Source organism: Microcaecilia unicolor, chromosome 7 (genome assembly GCF_901765095.1).
Source record: "Microcaecilia unicolor chromosome 7, aMicUni1.1, whole genome shotgun sequence".
NCBI classification, from domain to species: Eukaryota; Metazoa; Chordata; class Amphibia; order Gymnophiona; family Siphonopidae; genus Microcaecilia; species Microcaecilia unicolor.
This window is the reverse complement of record NC_044037.1, coordinates 95,016,986-95,036,121: the sequence shown is the minus strand read 5'-3', so window position 1 is coordinate 95,036,121 and position 19,136 is coordinate 95,016,986.

Genomic DNA, 19,136 nt, shown 5'->3' with positions numbered 1-19,136 from the left:
TCATTCATACCTATTACTATCCCTGAAACTTTAAAAGTTGATAATATAATTCTCTCTTGTTTTAATTGTCTCTTACATCTCGATGCCCTAATGGACATTCCTACTGACACAACAATGTCTGCTCTCCTCTGAGGAAATCCTAAACTTTAAATCAACCACAGAGAGCCATTCTTTGGAAAGAATGGTACTCCAAAGGTATTTGGTCCTTTGAACATGTAATACAGTGGTTCACAAAACCTGGTCCTGGAGGCAGCCCAGCCAGTCAGGTTTTCAGGATACCCACAATGAATATTCATGAGATAGTGGAGGCAGTGCATGCAAATCTATCTCATGAATATTCATTATAGGTATCCTGAAAACCTGAATGGCTGGGGTGCCTCCAGGACCAGGTTTGGGAACCACTGATGTAATGGATGGTAACCAAAGCAAAAACATTTAAGTCTTTATAATGTTTTCACTTTGCTTTTAGTCAATTCTTTAGGTGGCTACAACTAAAACATTGTTTTGACTCTAATAAATCATTGTATTCACTTTCTTCTGCACAACGTTCGTTAGTTTTCTTTGTATCAAGTTTACATAAAAAAAGGTCATATAGTAACGTGGAGGGGCATAATCGAATGGTGCCGGCCAAATAGCTGGCCAGCCATCTTCGAGGCCAGCGCCGTAAGTGGGCGGAGCCAACCGTATTTTCAAAAAAGATGGCCGGCCATCTTTTTCTTCACTAATACGGTTGGGCCCGGTCAAATGTAAGAGTTTGCCGGGTTTGAGATGGCCGGCATCGGTTTTCGGCCATAATGGAAAATAATGCCGGCGATCTCAAACCCAGCCAAATCCAAGGCATTTGGTCATGGGAGGAGCCAGCATTTGTAGTGCACTGGTCCCCCCGACATGCCATGACACCAACCGGGCACCCTAGGGGGAACTTCTAAAAATTAAAAAAAATAAAAATAAAAATAGTTCACAGGTGCATAGCTCCCTTACCTTGGGTGCTGAGCCCCCCAAATCCCTCCCAAATCCCACTCCCCCAACTCTACACCATTACCATAGCCCTAAGGGGTGAAGGGGGGCACCTACATGTGGGTACAGTGGGTTTTGGGTGGGTTTTGGAGGGCTCCCATTTACCACCACAAGTGTAACAGGTAGGGGGAGATGGGCCTGGGTCCACCTGTCTGAAGTGCACTGCACCCACTAAAATCTGCTCCAGGGACGTGCATACTGCTGTCAGGGAGCTGGGTATGACATTTGAGGCTGGCATAGAGGCTGGAAAAAAAAGGTTTTTTTGGGTGGGAGGGGGTTGATGACCACTGGGGGAGTAAGGGGAGGTGATCCCCGATTCACTCCGGTGGTCATCTGGTCAGTTGGGGCTCCTTTTTGAAGCTTGGTCGTGAAAAAAAAGGGACCAAGTACAGCCGGTGAAATGCTTGTCAAGCCTGGCTTTTTTTTTCCATTATCAGGCGAAGCCGCCATCTCATAAGCACGCCCTTGTCCCACCCCCGTCCCGCCTTCACTACCCTACTGACACATCCCCTTGATATTTCGCCAGCTCCGCAACGGAAAGCAGTTGAAGCTGGCCAAAATTGGCTTTCGATTATACCGATTTGGCCGGGTTCAGGAGATCGCCGGCCATCTCCCGATTTGTGTCGGAAGATGACCGGCGATCTCCTTCGAAAATAAGCTGGATGGCCTCTCAACTCTACAAATATTTAATCAACCATACCTTTTTGGAAAAAGTATCCCTTCTTTCTTCATGGGAATTGGACCTAAAACAGAATTTGTCTATTCGCCAATGGTCAGCCTTCTGGATTAAAACAGGCAATGTCCTCTGCAAGTATTTCAATCACTTTACTTTCTACACCATAAAGCTCTTTGGACTCCTCAATGTCTACATGTTGCTGGCCTTTCTCAACACAAGTGTTGGTCCTGCAATAGCCATCCTGGGACATTTGTGAATATACTTTTTGACTGCAATTTAACCTATCAATACTGGAATCAAATTTGGCAAATTGTCTTTACTATTTTTGGTATTTCCACACCTTTTGCTCCTAAACTAGTTATTTTTGGTTCCCTATTATCAGAAAACTCCCTATACAAAAATCTGTCACATCTGTGGCCGTGACCACCCTCATACTTACCCTGTTTCTGGGAGTCAGTGGCTGTGCTGGCTTCTGCTTGTCTCTGTGTCTGTCTCTGTCCTAGTTTCTCTCTGGCTCTGTGTGCTGATTGCCTTACTGGACCTCACCTGTGTGGGCTATGCCTCTTCCAAGATGGCTGCCAACTCATCTATGCCAGTATCCAAGATGGCTCCCACTTGTTCTTCCTGTGGGCTGACTTCTCTGAGTGTCAAGCCTCTGTTTGGGGGCAAGGAGATTGCTGCAGCTGTGCCTCTGGTGTTGAAGGGCTTTATTAATCACTTAGAGACTGCAGCCCTTGCCTTTGCATCGTCTAAGGGCCCTGGTATGTAGAGTGCTCTTTGCACTGCTACATTGTCCAGCTCAGTGTGAGTTCCTAGTGTTTGACTAGTTAGCTTGGGCACAGCTTTGTTTGTTAGCCTGTGTACAGCTTTTCTAGTTCTCCTGTGTTTGCTCAGTGTGAGTTCCTAGTGTATGACTTGTTAGCTTGGGCACAGCTTTGCTTGTTAGCCTGTGTACAGCTTTACCAGATCTCCTGTGTTTGCTTAGTGTATGTTTCTAGTGTTTGACTTGTTAGCTTGGGCACAGCTTTGCTTGTTAGCCTGTGTACAGCTTTACCAGTTCTCCTGTGTTTGCTTAGTGTATTGCTTTGAACCTGTCTACTGCCGGAAACCGGACATTCCCTGCCTGTCTGCCTTGCTTTCGCCTAGGTGCCTGGGGGCACTTCTGTATCCTGATTCCTGCTGTTCCTGCTTGCAAGTTCCAGTTCCGGTTTTTCCTGTAAACCCTGCCGGCTGCCCGAACCTGAGGGCTCAACCCTCGGGGAAAGGTGGCTAAGCGTAGGTGAAGCCTAGGTCCAGTGTGTTCCTGTCCAGCGGGTTCCGGTCCCGTGGGTTCCAGTCCAGTGGGCTTCACTCCTGTGTGTTCCAGTCCAGTGGGTCCACTCCAGTGTGTTCCAGTCCAGCGGGCTCCACTCCAGTGCGCACCCATCCGGTGCGTTCCAGTCCTGGCTTTTCCTGTGTAGAACTCCAGTCTGGGGTTCCGGTCCAGTCTTGTCTCATCTCTACCTTGAAGGTGATCTTGCCTGCCACTGCCACTCCACGGTAGTGGCCCAAGGACTCACGAACCCAGTGCTCCCGGGGAAGAAGCCTGACAGTATGCCAAGGTCCTCGGGAATGCGGCCAAATCAATCTAAACTTTTCAACATCCTGATGGCGATTGCTCTCAAACTAGTTTTATCCAACTGGAAAAACAATACCAAATTAAATGTTTTCACTTGCTAACAAACTCAGGGCCTCTTTTACTAAGGCGCACTAGCATTTTCAGGGCACACTAAATGTTAGAAACATCCATATATTCCTATGGGTGTCTCTAACATTTAGTGCACCCTAAATATTAGCGTGCATTAAAAATGCTAGTGCACCTAGACCCCCTAATATCTGTATTGCATACTACCAAAGTCTGGAAGGCTTTACAACATTATTTAGTAAACACTGCTACAGATTCATAAATAACTCCTTATAATGGAAGTGAATTTAAAAGATTGTTTTTCAACCCTGTCTTGAACGACCAGTGCACTTGGGGTCTGTATTGTTGATTAGAAGTAATTCTGTTTGAAAATGATTGTATAAGTGTTATCTTAAAGGATTGCTTTTTAACCCTGCTTTTGTCCGATAATACACTCTGAAATCTTCTGTCTTTCACCGAAAGTAACTCTCCTTGTAAATACAAAAACAAGTTGGGATCCAGAAGATAAGACACAGCTCTAACTAATTTGGTATGCAAATGGGGAGGATGGCACTTATTTCCCAGGCCCAGCTTGTCTACCTGGACTTGGGAAAGCATGTGACCACGTATGTAAGCATTCTGTGATTTTTCATAGAAGCTTTCTGTAATTTTCCATAGTTCTGAACATGAGCTCAGAGCCTAAAAAAAGCCCCCCCCCCCCCTTGCAGTGAAGCTCCGGGGTTCATCTGTGGGCAGACATGACGTGCAGAAGGTGTGTTCCTGGTACATGAGACTCAAAGCTTTTGCCGCAACAGACCTCCCGGCTGATGAGATAAGAGCCTGAGCTTTCTGACCAGTGATGTATGTATATATGTATCTGTTTTATAGCTTTCTTTTAGTTAGAAGGTTTAATTAGTGTGCATATATCCTAATTTGATTTAGTCAGTGTGTATATTTCTTAATCATTGTATAGACTGAAGCAATAATGATTTATACACTCTCCATTTGAATAAAGAGTTTCATTCACCGAATATGAATCCAAAATAATCTGCATTATTTCATTCTTTGAGCAGTCTGTGGTAATTAAGTGAGCAGGCTGCAATACCTAGGCAAGACACTCCTTCCTTTCCTATTTCAGTTATCTTGCAGTAGCCACTCTACCCCCTTAACTATTCCTTTTCTTTTTTTTTATTGTTTTTTATCTTTTTATTTTTCTATTTATTTATTTATTTTTATCTACCTACTTTTCCACTTTGGATATTTCACTTAAGATTTTCAATTGATATATCATTGATATTCCAGTTGCCATTTTCTGTTGTTACGTATGTATCTTATACTGGATTGCATGTAAATACAAAATGTCTTCCTTTGTTTTGTTTTTTTTACATTTATAATTTCTTACAAAAATGTTTTTTTTTAACATTGTTTCTTACAAAAGAAATTCAATCATATGTATACTTTATTTCTGAAATCTTAGAAAACTGTTCTGCTAAGGGTAGACAAAAGGCCTTTTCTACCTGTTCCTCTCACCTCACAGTCATTCTATTATTTTATGTAACATCTGCTGGTGTGTACATGAGACCCAAGTCTGCTTACTCCCATGGATGCTAACAAACTGCTTACTGAAGTGTATATTACTGCATTTCCACTGCTCAACCCCTTGATTTATAGTTTGAGAAATAAGGAACTGAAAGAAACTTTAGGGAAAACAACCAGGAGAACTATTTTTCTTCCAGAATTAATAAAATGCTGCACACAACATTTGATTACAACATTTCAATGTGCACTTTTATTTATTTATTGGGATTTATTAACCGCCGTTATGAAGAGATTCACCCAAGGCGGTGTACAGCAGGTACAGCTTAATATAAAACTTACAATTTTGTTAACAGCATAACAATAGTAAAATGACAAAGAATAAACATAAATAAAATAAATGAGATAAACTTGGAAACAGTAAACTGAAACCTAATAATAGAACTACCATGAAACAATATCAAAAATATACACATTTAACAGCACTGGAATTTAAACACCAGACATAAAATACAATGTTAACACAATATTAATGATACACCTAATAAGCATGCATTAGAACATTCAACTAACATAGATATGATGCTAAAGATTTTCTACAATACAGCTTGCCATGTAGCTAAGCAAACAGTATGGGTGGTAATTTCATAGGTGGGTGTCAATATGAGATGTCAAAGAGAATGCTTATTACATATTTTATAAGATAGCATAAGTGCCCATATGTGTTTACAGAGCTGCCATGTTACCCATTCCAGGAGGGAGACTTTTTGGCTGGTCCTGAATTTCTGCCAACCTCATCCTGGTGCATCATGGGACCTGCAGCACTGATTACAATGGATAGAATCATAAACTACAAATAATACACTGCTTTGAGATATCCTATATAATAATTTGCAACTCCGTCTGGATGCCTGGGTTCGTAACACAGTTCCCATTGGTCCGCTCTGGGGATGACGTCACAGGGCGGACCAGTGGGAAGTGAGAGGGAAGGGAACCCAGCACCAGCCACCGGAGGTGAGTAAAGAATCGCCCCCTCGAGTTCCATGACCCCCTACCTCCCTCCCTCCTTCCACTCCCGTCCATCCGAGTTCTACACCCCCCTCTCCTTCGATTTCCATCACCCAGCGCCTCCCTCCCTCTCTCTCTGTGGCTTCCGAGTGCAAGCAGGATGTGTGCAGCTGCCCCTGCCCTTCGTAAGTGCCAGCTGTTCTTTGAAACTTTTTACCTCCTGCTCCGCTGGCAACAGTGAAGTCCAGCACGCACGGACGGCGCTTCAGACTGCCTTCGCTTTCGCTTCTGTTTCAGCTGTGCCTCTGGGCTTGCCCTCATTTCCTGTTTGCGGAAGGGCTGGACCAGAGGGGGGGTTGGGGGGTTGGTGGGGAGGGTGAGGGGGGTTTGGGGGGCCCTGAGGGGGACAGAGACCTTGCTAGCGCCTGTTTCATTTCACACAGAAACAGGCCTCTTTTACTACTAAGTTAATAACTAGGACCAGCCAAAAAGTCTCCCTCCTGGAATGGATAATGTAGTAGCTCTGCATTTATATAAGACTCCTACTATGTTCTCCAGTAGTGCAGAAATACTCTTGCACAATGTACACCTGATCAAAAGAAAATGTGTACTCCGACTTGTATAAGCAAATGAAAAAGTTTAATTTTTTTTTTTTTAATCCAGAAAAGGGGAAGCTGCAGCAACAGACTGAGGGGCAGGAAGATCGACAAGGTACTAGGCCATGTCTCAGAAAAAGAAAATCCATCAGCCAATAAGAACCCTGAAAGAAGCCAGAGCAAGAGAGGAAGTTTGCCTAGTACCCTCTACAGCTCTAAAGAAAAAGATTAGTGAGGGCCTTAATGTGCTGCAAGAAGAACTTAAAAAAAGGAGAAAGACAAATAAAACAAAACAACAATGAAGCACGAAAGCCAGTGAAGTCCACATGTACAAGAAACAAGATGAAAAGCCCAAGGACAGAGAGGAGTTGAACAGAGGTTTTAAGAAGAACTCCCACCACTGTATATAACATAGAGAGAGAAAATGTGATCAGGAACTAGAAGATTATATCCCACATGATGTTTTTAGAAATTCTGATTTGCAAATTGCATTCTCTAGAGAACGCAACTTAAAAGAAATACTATGTCCTGCAGATGTAGTGTCCAGAACAGTGATCACGGATGTAATATGATGGCGGTATGCAATAGTTTCTGCAATCCTGCGGATGGTAAGAAGTATAAATTAAGACACTCTACTACATGACTGACCTCTAGAATCCGCTACCTACGTTCCTGTGCCCGCTCTGCAGAATGCTTTTGACTGAAATCCCGTGCCCATGCTGACTTCATACATTTCAAATTCTTGCTGACCTCCTTCCAGTCTTCTCTTTTCCTTGCCAAACAAGACTATTACATCCAGTTGACAAATTCTCTTGGCTCAAACCCTCAATGTCTCTTTGCCACACTGAACTCTCTCCTCAAAGTGCCTTCACCTCCAACTCCCCCTTCACTTTCTCCCCAGACTCTGGCTGAGTTCTTTCATGATAAGGTTCACAAGATTAAACTTGAATTCTCAACCAGGTCACCTCCACCTCTCCTTCCCTTAGTCCATTCTCTTAACCCTCCAACCCCTGCCTCCTTCTCTTCCTTTTCTGAAATCACTGAAGAGGAAACTACACATCTTCTTTCCTCCTCAAAACTAACTACCTGTTCCTCTGATCCTATTCCCACCCATCTACTTAACACTATCTCTCCTACTCAGGGTTGCCAGGTGGAAAATTTTTTTCCAGCCTAAAGGAGCCCAAAATCCAGCCCAAAACCCGCCCAAACTCAAACCCCGCCCCTGACACCCCCGCCCCCGCGTCATCACCCCCGCCCCCGCCGTCATCAACCCCGCCCCCGCCGTCATCGGCCCCGCCTCCCCCGTCATCGGCCCCGCCTCCCCCGTCACTAACCCCGCCTCCCCCGTCACTAACCCCGCCTCCCACGTCACTAACCCCGCCTCCCAACGTCACTAACCCCGCCTCCCACGTCACTAACCCCGCCTCCCAACGTCACTAACCCCGCCTCCCACGTCACTAACCCCGCCCACCGCGGCCGAAAAGCCGGCCAAAAAACCGCCCAAAAAACCGCAACCCGCCGCGGGCAAAAATTTCCCGCGGCGGGTCGCGGAAAACCGCCCAATTGGGCGGTAAAACCGCCCACCTGGCAACACTGCTCCTACTGTCTTCCCTTTTATCTGTCATATCCTCAATCTTTGACTGTCCACTGCGACTGTTCCTGATGCCTTCAAACATGTCATAGTCACACCACTCCTTAAAAAAACCTTCATTGGACCCTACCTGTCTTTCCAACTATCGCCCCATCTCCATCCTCCCTTTCCTATCCAAGATACTTGAACGTGCTGTTCACTGCTGTTGCCTTGACTTTCTTTTATCTCAAGCTATTCTTGATCCACTTCAATCTGGCTTTCGCCCCCTTCATTCAACTGAAACAGCGCTTGCTAAAGTCTCCAATGATCTGTTCCTGGCCAGATCCAAAGGTCTCTATTCTATCCTCATCCTTCTCGATCTATCTGCTGCTTTTGACACTTGATCACAGCCTACTCCTTGATATGCTGTCCTCACTTGGATTTCAGGGCTCTGTTCTTTTCTGGTTTTCTTCTTATCTCTCCCAGCGTACCTTTAGTGTATACTCTAGTGGATCCTCCTCTACTTCTATCCCACTGTCAGTTGGTGTACCTCAGGGATCCGTCCCGGGACCTCTTCTTTTCTCCATCTATACTTCTTCCCTTGGTACTCTGATCTTATCCCATGGTTTTCAGTACCATCTTTATGCTGATGACTCCCAGATCTACCTCTCCACACCAGAAATCTCAGCCGAAATCCAGGCCAAAGTATCAGCCTGCCTGTCTGACATTGCTGCCTGGATGTCTCAGCACCATCTGAAACTAAACATGATCAAGACTGAGCTTCTCATCTTTCCCCCTAAACCAACCTCTCCCCCCCCCCCCCCCCATTCTCTATTTCTGTGGATAACAATCTCATCCTTCCTGTCTCATCAACTCGTAACCTTGGGGTCATCTTCGACTCCTCCCTCTCCTTCTCTGCACATATTCAGCAGACTGCTAAAAGCTGTCGTTTCTTTCTCTATAATATCAGCAAAATTCGCCCTTTCCTTTCTGAGCACACTACCAGAACCCTCATCCACACTCTCATCACCTCTCGCTTAGACTATTGCAACTTGCTTCTCACAGGTCTCCCACTTAGCCATCTCTCTCCTCTTCAATCTGTTCAAAATTCTGCTGCACGACTAATATTCCGCCAGTGTTGTTATGCTCATATTAGCCCTCTCCTCAAGTCACTTCACTGGCTTCCTATCCGTTTCCGCATACAGTTCAAACTCCTTTTATTGACCTATAAGTGCATTCACTCTGCAGCTCCTCAGTATCTCTCCACCAGTGGCGTAGGAAGGGGGGGGGGGGCGGTGGGGCGGTCCGCCCCAGGTGCACGCACTGGGGGGGTGTCGGCTTGCTGGTTCCCTGCTCTTTCTGCCCCGGAACAGTGCACTGGGGCGGATCGGCCCTCCCGCCTGCCCCCCGCTGAAAGGTAGGGTGCGTTTCAGGGGGGTGTGCGCTCCGGAGGGGGCGGGCGCCGTGCCCTGCACCCGGGGGGGGGGTGCGCAGCGGCGACCTGCCCCGGGTTTCAGGCACCCTCGCTACGGCACTGCTCTCCACTCTCATCTCTCCCTACATTCCTCCCCGGGAACTCCGTTCACTGGGTAAATCTCTCTTATCTGCACCCTTCTCCTCCACTGCTAACTCCAGACTCCGTTCCTTTTATCTTGCTGCACCATATGCCTGGAATAGACTTCCTGAGCCGGTACGTCAAGCTCCATCTCTGGCAGTCTTCAAATCTAAGCTAAAAGCCTACCTTTTTGATGCAGCTTTTAACTCCTAACCCTTATTCACTTGTTCAGAACCCTTATTTTATCATCCTCACTTTAATATTCCCTTACCTCTTGTTTGTCTTGTTTGTCCTAATTAGATTGTAAGCTCTGTCGAGCAGGGACTCTCTTCATTTTCAAGTGTACAGCGCTGCGTACGTCTAGTAGCGCTTTAGAAATGATAAGTAGTAGTAGTAGTGCATGTTGGTCAGATCATGTCATCTATATTTTGCAATGCCCATGTGGTAAATTGTACGTTGGTAAAACTAACAGATGTCTCAATCACAGATTAATTGAACACAAATCCTGCATCACGGCACTCAAATTGGGTGCTCCGATGGTGGCTCATTGCAGAGCATTTAATCACACCTTTGATCAATTTAAATGTTGGGCGATTGATTGTGTGACTGCACACATACGCGGGGGTGACCTAAGTAAAAAACCTTTACAGATCGAACAAAGATGGATTCACAGACTACAAACCCTTGAACTGCAGGGTTTAAACGCCACCATACATTGGGCAGCGTTTCTTTAAATTGCATGTGCATTATTTTTATATTACAGTTTCCTCTCAGCATTTAAGGTATTGGTCTTTTTTTCTACAGCATTGAGTTAGCTGTCATTACCAGCTGATGTAAGGATCATCTGATTCAGGAGTCCGTTAACTACAGCCTTACGTGTCAGCTTGTGATTGGGTCATCATATGTTTAAACTTGGCTCGGTTCAGTAATTCTGATGTCAGCTGATGCATTCTCCAGCCTGGCGGTAATATCATGAGGACATTCTGTCTATATTTTGTACTTTTCGAGCATTTGATGCAGTCTTTGAACCTTATTTTCTTTTGCTTATTTTTTCTCCAGCGTCACTTGTTATTCAGCGTTTTGTGGTATGGTTCCCTGAGGAAGAATTTCGAAACGGGACCGTTGGAATCTACACGCGAGCTGGAGTATACAGTGACATGTACCATTAAGATAAGTGTTTGTGTGCACGTTATACAACCACAATGACAATGTCTGTACAGAACGTATCATTGATATCCTTTTGGTTCAAGCATAAAAAGAAGAAGAAAAAAATCTATAAAAGCATATGTAAAAAAAATTTTAAGGGTTTTTTTCAGTTTATGATGATTTTTTGTGCGTGCAATAAACTTCGTGTATAAGTGTTGCCGAACTAGTTGAGACTTCCCCTCCCCTTTTTTGACATTTTTGATATATAGTGGTGGAAATAAGTATTTGATCCCTTGCTGATTTTGTAAGTTTGCCCACTGACAAAGACATGAGCAGCCCATAATTGAAGGGTAGGTTATTGGTAACAGTGAGAGATAGCACATCACAAATTAAATCCGGAAAATCACATTGTGGAAAGTATATGAATTTATTTGCATTCTGCAGAGGGAAATAAGTATTTAATCCCTCTGGCAAACAAGACCTAATACTTGGTGGCAAAACCCTTGTTGGCAAGCACAGCGGTCAGACGTCTTCTGTAGTTGATGATGAGGTTTGCACACATGTCAGGAGGAATTTTGGTCCACTCCTCTTTGCAGATCATCTCTAAATCATTAAGAGTTCTGGGCTGTCGCTTGGCAACTCGCAGCTTCAGCTCCCTCCATAAGTTTTCAATGGGATTAAGGTCTGGTGACTGGCTAGGCCACTCCATGACCCTAATGTGCTTCTTCCTGAGCCACTCCTTTGTTGCCTTGGCTGTATGTTTTGGGTCATTGTCGTGCTGGAAGACCCAGCCACGACCCATTTTTAAGGCCCTGGCGGAGGGAAGGAGGTTGTCACTCAGAATTGTACGGTACATGGCCCCATCCATTCTCCCATTGATGCGGTGAAGTAGTCCTGTGCCCTTAGCAGAGAAACACCCCCAAAACATAACATTTCCACCTCCATGCTTGACAGTGGGGACGGTGTTCTTTGGGTCATAGGCAGCATTTCTCTTCCTCCAAACACGGCGAGTTGAGTTCATGCCAAGAGCTCAATTTTTGTCTCATCTGACCACAGCACCTTCTCCCAATCACTCTCGGCATCATCCAGGTGTTCACTGGCAAACTTCAGATGGGCCGTCACATGTGCCTTCCGGAGCAGGGGGACCTTGCGGGCACTGCAGGATTGCAATCCGTTATGTCGTAATGTGTTACCAATGGTTTTCGTGGTGACAGTGGTCCCAGCTGCCTTGAGATCATTGACAAGTTCCCCCCTTGTAGTTGTAGGCTGATTTCTAACCTTCCTCATGATCAAGGATACCCCACGAGGTGAGATTTTGCGTGGAGCCCCAGATCTTTGTCGATTGACAGTCATTTTGTACTTCTTCCATTTTCTTACTATGGCACCAACAGTTGTCTCCTTCTCGCCCAGCGTCTTACTGATGGTTTTGTAGCCCATTCCAGCCTTGTGCAGGTGTATGATTTTGTCCCTGACATCCTTAGACAGCTCCTTGCTCTTGGCCATTTTGTAGAGGTTAGAGTCTGACTGATTCACTGAGTCTGTGGACAGGTGTCTTTCATACAGGTGACCATTGCCGACAGCTGTCTGTCATGCAGGTAACGAGTTGATTTGGAGCATCTACCTGGTCTGTAGGGGCCAGATCTCTTACTGGTTGGTGGGGGATCAAATACTTATTTCCCTCTGCAGAATGCAAATAAATTCATATACTTTCCACAATGTGATTTTCCGGATTTAATTTGTGATGTGCTATCTCTCACTGTTACCAATAACCTACCCTTCAATTATGGGCTGCTCATGTCTTTGTCAGTGGGCAAACTTACAAAATCAGCAAGGGATCAAATACTTATTTCCACCACTGTAGACAGTTGAACACTGCTAGTTCAGTTTATTGAAATTGTCTGGCCACTATTTATATCTCTATATGTTTTTAATTGGTGATTGAATTATGTGTACAATGCTTGTAAGCTACTTAGATCTGCAATTCTGTAAATAAATAATCTGTTCCATAACCCACACTCATACATCAACATGGTATAGCAATCACATTAAGAAAGAACAAACCACTTCTACACAAAAACACCCATACTCACCAACTCCATCTATTATATTATACTAGTATAAAAGGCCCGTTTTTGTAGGCAATGAAATCCCCCCCTGCAGCGTCCCTCCTGTGTCCCCTGCCTCCCCTGCCGCCACCCATCTGGTCTCAGGACCCCCTCCCCACCAACCCTCCTCTCCCCCTACAGCCACGCATGTACAGCGGCCCTCCTCTCTCCCCTGCCCCCCTGCAGCTACCCATGTCCAGCGACCCTCCTCTCCCCCTGCCCCCCCTGCAGCCACCCATGTCCAGCAAACCTCCTCTCCATTCCCCTTGCCCCCTGTAGCCACCCATGTCCAGCGACCCACCTCTGTCCCCTGCCCCCCCGCAGCCACCCATGTCCAGCGATCCTCCTCTCCCCCTGCCCCCCACAGCATCCCTTCTGCCCCCCCTGCCCTCCCCTGCAGCCACCCATCTGGTCTCAGGACCCCCTCCCCACCTCCCTCTTCGCGTGTTTCCCTTCTCCTCCCCTTGCCTGGGAATCAGCTGTCAGTGACGTCACTGACGTCAGTGCGTTCTAAGCTGCCTAGCAGACCACCTCCGAGGGAGCCACGGTCCCAGGCACATTAGAACGTTGGAGGTGAGAATTATTATATAGGAAACCCTGTTAACTTGACCCATTGCTCCTAAACTGAAATGCAAGCACAGACAAACCAACAGACTTCATCTACAGGAGCTGAATAATATCATTCACATCCAATCCAATAGATCGCTATGAGAGGATAGAAAATCAATACTGCACAGTATTCCACCAGAATACAAGCAGGCTTCAGCTCTAAAATCCTGAGGATCAGCCACAGAGCAAAGGCAGTGAGTAGGTTAGCAACCATAGTGATGAAATCACCATAGTGATGAAAAGAGGTGGCAACCACACAAACAGGATAAATAACATGCATTGCCTTTCAGACACTAAGATGCACTAAACGTTTTTCATCGTTAAATGAGCCCTCAGGGAAGAATTTCCTATCCTTTCCATGCACTTAAGCCTATTTTCCGACGACAGTAGCAGCTAACGAAAACGGAATGGAGATGAGCAATTAGTGTGAAAACCCCATTGAAACGACATGCACTAACCTTTTCCGATTTCCTTTACGCAGGAAAAAGGCAGGAAAACTAACGAGAGGTCTGGACCTCTCGTTAGGACAGCTCCGTGGCAGGAAAAAGTGTTAAGTGAAAAAATAAACAAACTTTGAGCCAATCCCAGCGCATTAGCAGAGCTAAAAGCGCTGTGATTGGTCCAAAGGACCTCAGAAAACACATAAAAAAATAAAAATAAAAAAAGGATCGGGAGGGGGCAAGGGCGCTCATCAGGAGCGTCCTGTACGGACGGCCTTGCCCCCCCCCCCCGCTGCTCCCCACTTTCCGCCGCTCCCCCCACCCCGAAAAAGCAAACTTCTAGAAGCCCCTGCCCCCCTCCCTTCCTCACTACTCTCTCACCTCAGCTCCGCCTCCCGACATCCTCCATCCGTGCCCCGCCCCCTTTTGGGGTCGTCGCCGCCATTCCCCTCCTCCATCGGGCCCCCCTTCCTCTTACCGGGCCCGTGCAGCGCCTCTCTCCTCTGTCCGAAGGCGCTGCACGGGCAAGAAGAAAGCTGAATCAGCTGATGCCTGCCTTCGCGATGGCGCGTCTTTCTTCTGCTGCGCCCGCCCCTGTCTGACGTCAGTAACCTACGTAGGTTACTGACGTCAGACAGGGGCGGGCCCAGGACGAGAAAGACGCTCTATCGAAGCTAGGCGAAGGCAGGCATCAGCTGATTCAGCTTTCTTCTTGCCCGTGCAGCGCCTTCGGACAGAGGAGAGAGGCGCTGCACGGGCCCGGTAAGAGGAAGGGGGGCCCGATGGAGGAGGGGAATGGTGGCGACGACCCCAAAAGGGGGCGGGGCACGGACGGAGGATGTCGGGAGGCGGAGCTGAGGTGAGAGAGTAGTGAGGAAGGGAGGGGGGCAGGGGCTTCTAGAAGTTTGCTTTTTCGGGGTGGGGGGAGCGGCGGAAAGTGGGGAGGGGGCAGGGGCGGCGAGAATTTTGCTTTTTCGGGGTGGGGGGGAGCGGCGGAAAGTGGGGAGCAGCGGGGGGGGGGCAAGGCCGTCTGTACAGGACGCTCCTGATGAGCGCCCTTGCCCCCTCCCGACCCTTTTTTTTTATTTTTGTTTTTATTTGGGAGCCATGTGCTTGCGATTTGACTGTGTTTTGACTGTTTGTGGCATGCGCAGAGCAGCTAACATAACGCTTGGCTGCTCTGCGCATGATTTGGGGGCCGATTAACGATGTGTATTGTGATTCTTTGATACATTGTACGTTTCACTACCGATCTCAGCATGTGTGACTTTTTTTTTTGGTGCATTTTTCGTTATTTTAAAATCGTTAGGGACTTTAACGATTTAGATTTTTTTACGTTTGGTTGCTGCATCTGCCTCTAAACTGAGTAGCAAGGTGAGAACTATCCTGGGTATCTCTGCAGCGTTAAACACACCAGCAATCCATGACTGAGTTTTCCAAATAATCCATACCACTCACACGCACTACAGTCTTCTCTGTCTTTTGTCCCCCTCAAAGATAAGAAAATGAGCAAATGGGATAATAATGCAGGAAGGATTTCAATGTGGGTGTTAATTTGAGTGGAAATTCTTACTTCATATCACTTTAAAATGTATTTAAACAGAAAGGCAGTATATCAAATGTAAAATAACCATAAATATATCTAAATGCAGTCATGAGCTATCCCATGGTCATGCAAGGGAAAAAACAAGTTTTTCTTCATGTTATATATGGGAAACTTTGCGTCAAGTTCAGGGCAGCATAGAAGGCTTGGTGACTAGTGGCACCGCTCTCACTCCAGCCTGACACCCTGCCCTGATTTTAGCTGCCTAGCTCCCTACCTCCCTCTCTTCAATTTGACCTGAGGTGACACCCCATCCCCCAGCAGTAAAAAATAAAAGACCTCTCTGGTCGCCTAGTGGGCTTCCCACCCCTCTGATCCATCTCCACATGCCTCCATCCCTAACATCAACACAAATACCCTGGTGGTCTAATGGACCTCATCCATCCTGACCATACCTCCCATCCCCAATTTGAGAAAACTCCATTCCCCAACAACCCTTTTGAACCATCAGAATTACATTTTGGAATTGGACTGCGGAGCACATTTTAAGTTGTACCAACTGTGATTCACATTGCCAATAGGAAAATGACCTGCTCTGTGATTCTCATAACAAGGGCTGCTTGCTATACCATCATTAGAAGCCATGTATAAGACTAGTACAAGGCATAGAACTAGCCACAAGATCATGTGCTGTTTCAGTTGCATGATTCATTTTATGGAATTCCTAACCCACTGATCTACATTTGCAAACAGATTATATAAAGTTTCAAAAAAGCTATATGATATTTATTCCCACACTATGAAATGGATTTGAGTTGATAGTTATGTGTGTATTTGCTATTTTTCAATGTTTTCTGTTATCTGTCTGAAAAGATTTGAGTCAATATTCAGCTTGGGCCGTCAACAGTTTTTTAAAACATAGTCTGTCATCCCTGAATATGGGATCCACTCTCTCGCTTTCTGCCCCTGTGCCAGTTATATCTGTCCTATCTACTCAGTTACTTGCCATCGTCCCTCCATTCATTTTACCTTTATTTAAAATGTTCTTTGTAGTATACCAACAATCCAATAGGCAATGTATATACAAAAAGAAGAGGTATATTCCACTACTTCTCAAACCCTTCAAGTGAACCTTCTTCTTATAACCAATAGTTTTAATATATTGGTATTGAATCAAAATTAAACGCAAAACCTAAAGCAAACTTCTAGCACTACACCCCATTCCCCCAATTCATAACCTCCCATCCACTCACATACTCAGTACCTTTGTCATACATAAATACCATCCCCTTGCTCATTCACTAGCTGTGCTGTTACAGACAATCCCTTACCTGATTATTCAGTCTTATGCCACCAATAATCCCCAATCAACTTACCCAGCTCCCTTCCACCAGTCACCCACCACCCACTCATTCACTCAGTCCATCTTTCCACTAATAACTTCTCCATCTCTTCATTATCTCATTAACCAACTTTGCCAAACTCAGTATCCCTATCCAATTACTCAAAATCATATAAATCTGAACCACACATACTGTCAGCAAAATACATTTGTACAGTGCTTACAGCAAGTTTTTTTCAACTTGTTATAATTGTATTCTTGTGACAAATCTGAAGCCTTGAAATTCTTTGGGGGTTTTATCTCATAGGTGCAGGAAACTTCTTAAATGAGTCTGCCTGATCTAAGTCTTTGCTATCAAGAAGAGAATCTGTGTCACAAAATGAACTAGAAAAAGTGAGTATCCCTTTCTGTTTTTATATTTTTATCAGAAATTCATACAAACCAATATACATCTATAGAACAGAATGACCTTTCAACCTATGCAGTTTTGGTGGTCTTATACGCTAATCTGTGGTAGCGTTTTTTTTTTTGCTCACAGTACAAATCAGATGGCAGTAAACTCCAAGATGCCCATAGGAACTCTACTGCAGCTTAATAAAAGACCCTCTTTATTATCTGAAAATATAGTTTTTGTCCTGTTCAGTCTAAACCACTTGATCATCTCAAACAGAAGATGTATCACATAAATAATTTAATATGATGCTATTGGTAATCTTAAGGGGAATAATTTCACAAAGCATTTGCTGTGTGGAAAGCATGTTCTATAAAACTACATTGATGTGCATATGCATAAAAGTAGGTCCCCTTCTCTACAGTGCACTGCACCAACCATCACACTACTCCAGGGACCTGCTTGCTGCTCTAGTAGAACTGGGTATAACGTCTGAAGCTGTCAGAAAGGCTAGTAAGTAGTATTTTTATTCACATCTTGAGTGTGAAGGGAGTCAATGACCACTAGGGGAGTAAGGTGAAGGTCATTCCTTTATTTCTCCAGTAGTCATCTGGTCATTCAGGGCACTTGTTTGTGGCTTAGTCGTTATTAAAACAGGTTTAGATCAAAACATCTTAGTTTTAGTCCTGGACATTTTTGCTTTGTTCCACTATTGCTGAAAAATGTCCAGGTTTTAATAAAACTTAACATACACCCTAGAGATTAGGATGCACTGCAGACAAACTGCATACAAAAACTTCTGGAAATCTGGTTTCAGAAATGCTGATTTGGACTTTTTTTGTGAGAAAAATGTCCAAATACTACTTTATGCCACTTTTTAGACACTTTTCTCTTTCAAAAATGAGCCCCAAAGACACTTATTTTACCCTTATAAAATAGAACCATTGTTTTTTAAAGATAACTCCAAAGTGAATTTATAGCAGAATGTATGAAGCTATTTCTAAATGAAAGAAAAACTTAGCTCAATAACTTGCTGAAAAGGTGAATTTAATTTAGAATTGGTCTGTGAAGTTAGTTCCTTAACACTCAGATGGATATGAATATCTACCCAGGTGGTAAAAGAAATCATAGCATGGTAGTGTCTCTGCCTATTTGCAGATAATATTGTATTTGTATGTGCTCTATGATCCTCACCATCATGTCTAAAGCTGGTACAAGGGCATGTTCTATTTCTGTCACTGAACTAGCCTTTAGGAACACCTTACCCATAGAGCTGCATTTACAGACATATTATCTAAAGTTTTGTGAAAACATAAAATGGTTTTTTTCTGCATTAATGAATTACTTTGATATTTCTGGGCAAGATATTTCCTTAGTGGGATTTGGAAAGTTGTTACCAGGACTGAGGAGATACTACAGAGGATGGTCATAACTCATAAAGTTGTGTAGCTTTACCAGAGAGACTGTGGGAAGATTAGAGGATCTTGATATTAAAGTGGTCACTATTAAAGCTAGGTGTAAGTTCCTTGAGCCACAGGCACTTGTTATTCAGATTACTGGAGTCTTAGGCATTAAGGACATCCTTTTAATTAATTATATGATGGATGCCTTGGAAAATATATTGAGAGTGTGGAATCTCTGTTTTAACTTTCCATAGCTCGGATTTTGTGCTAGTATTTTAGAAAGACACATATGTGTTTATGTGTCTTTATATAATAGCCTAGTTGGCCCTTCAGCTTAGGTAACCTGTAACAAAATTACTCTCTAAGCATACGTGAGCACTTTGAAGCTCTATTCCTTCTCCATACAAACTACACATCTGGTACCACCTATGTGCAGACTAAATAAAAGTAACTGCACTTTCCATATCTGTACTTTTTGGAGACAATTCTATAAAGGTTGCTAAAAGTGAGGTGAATTAATCTAGGCTGGGTGAGCC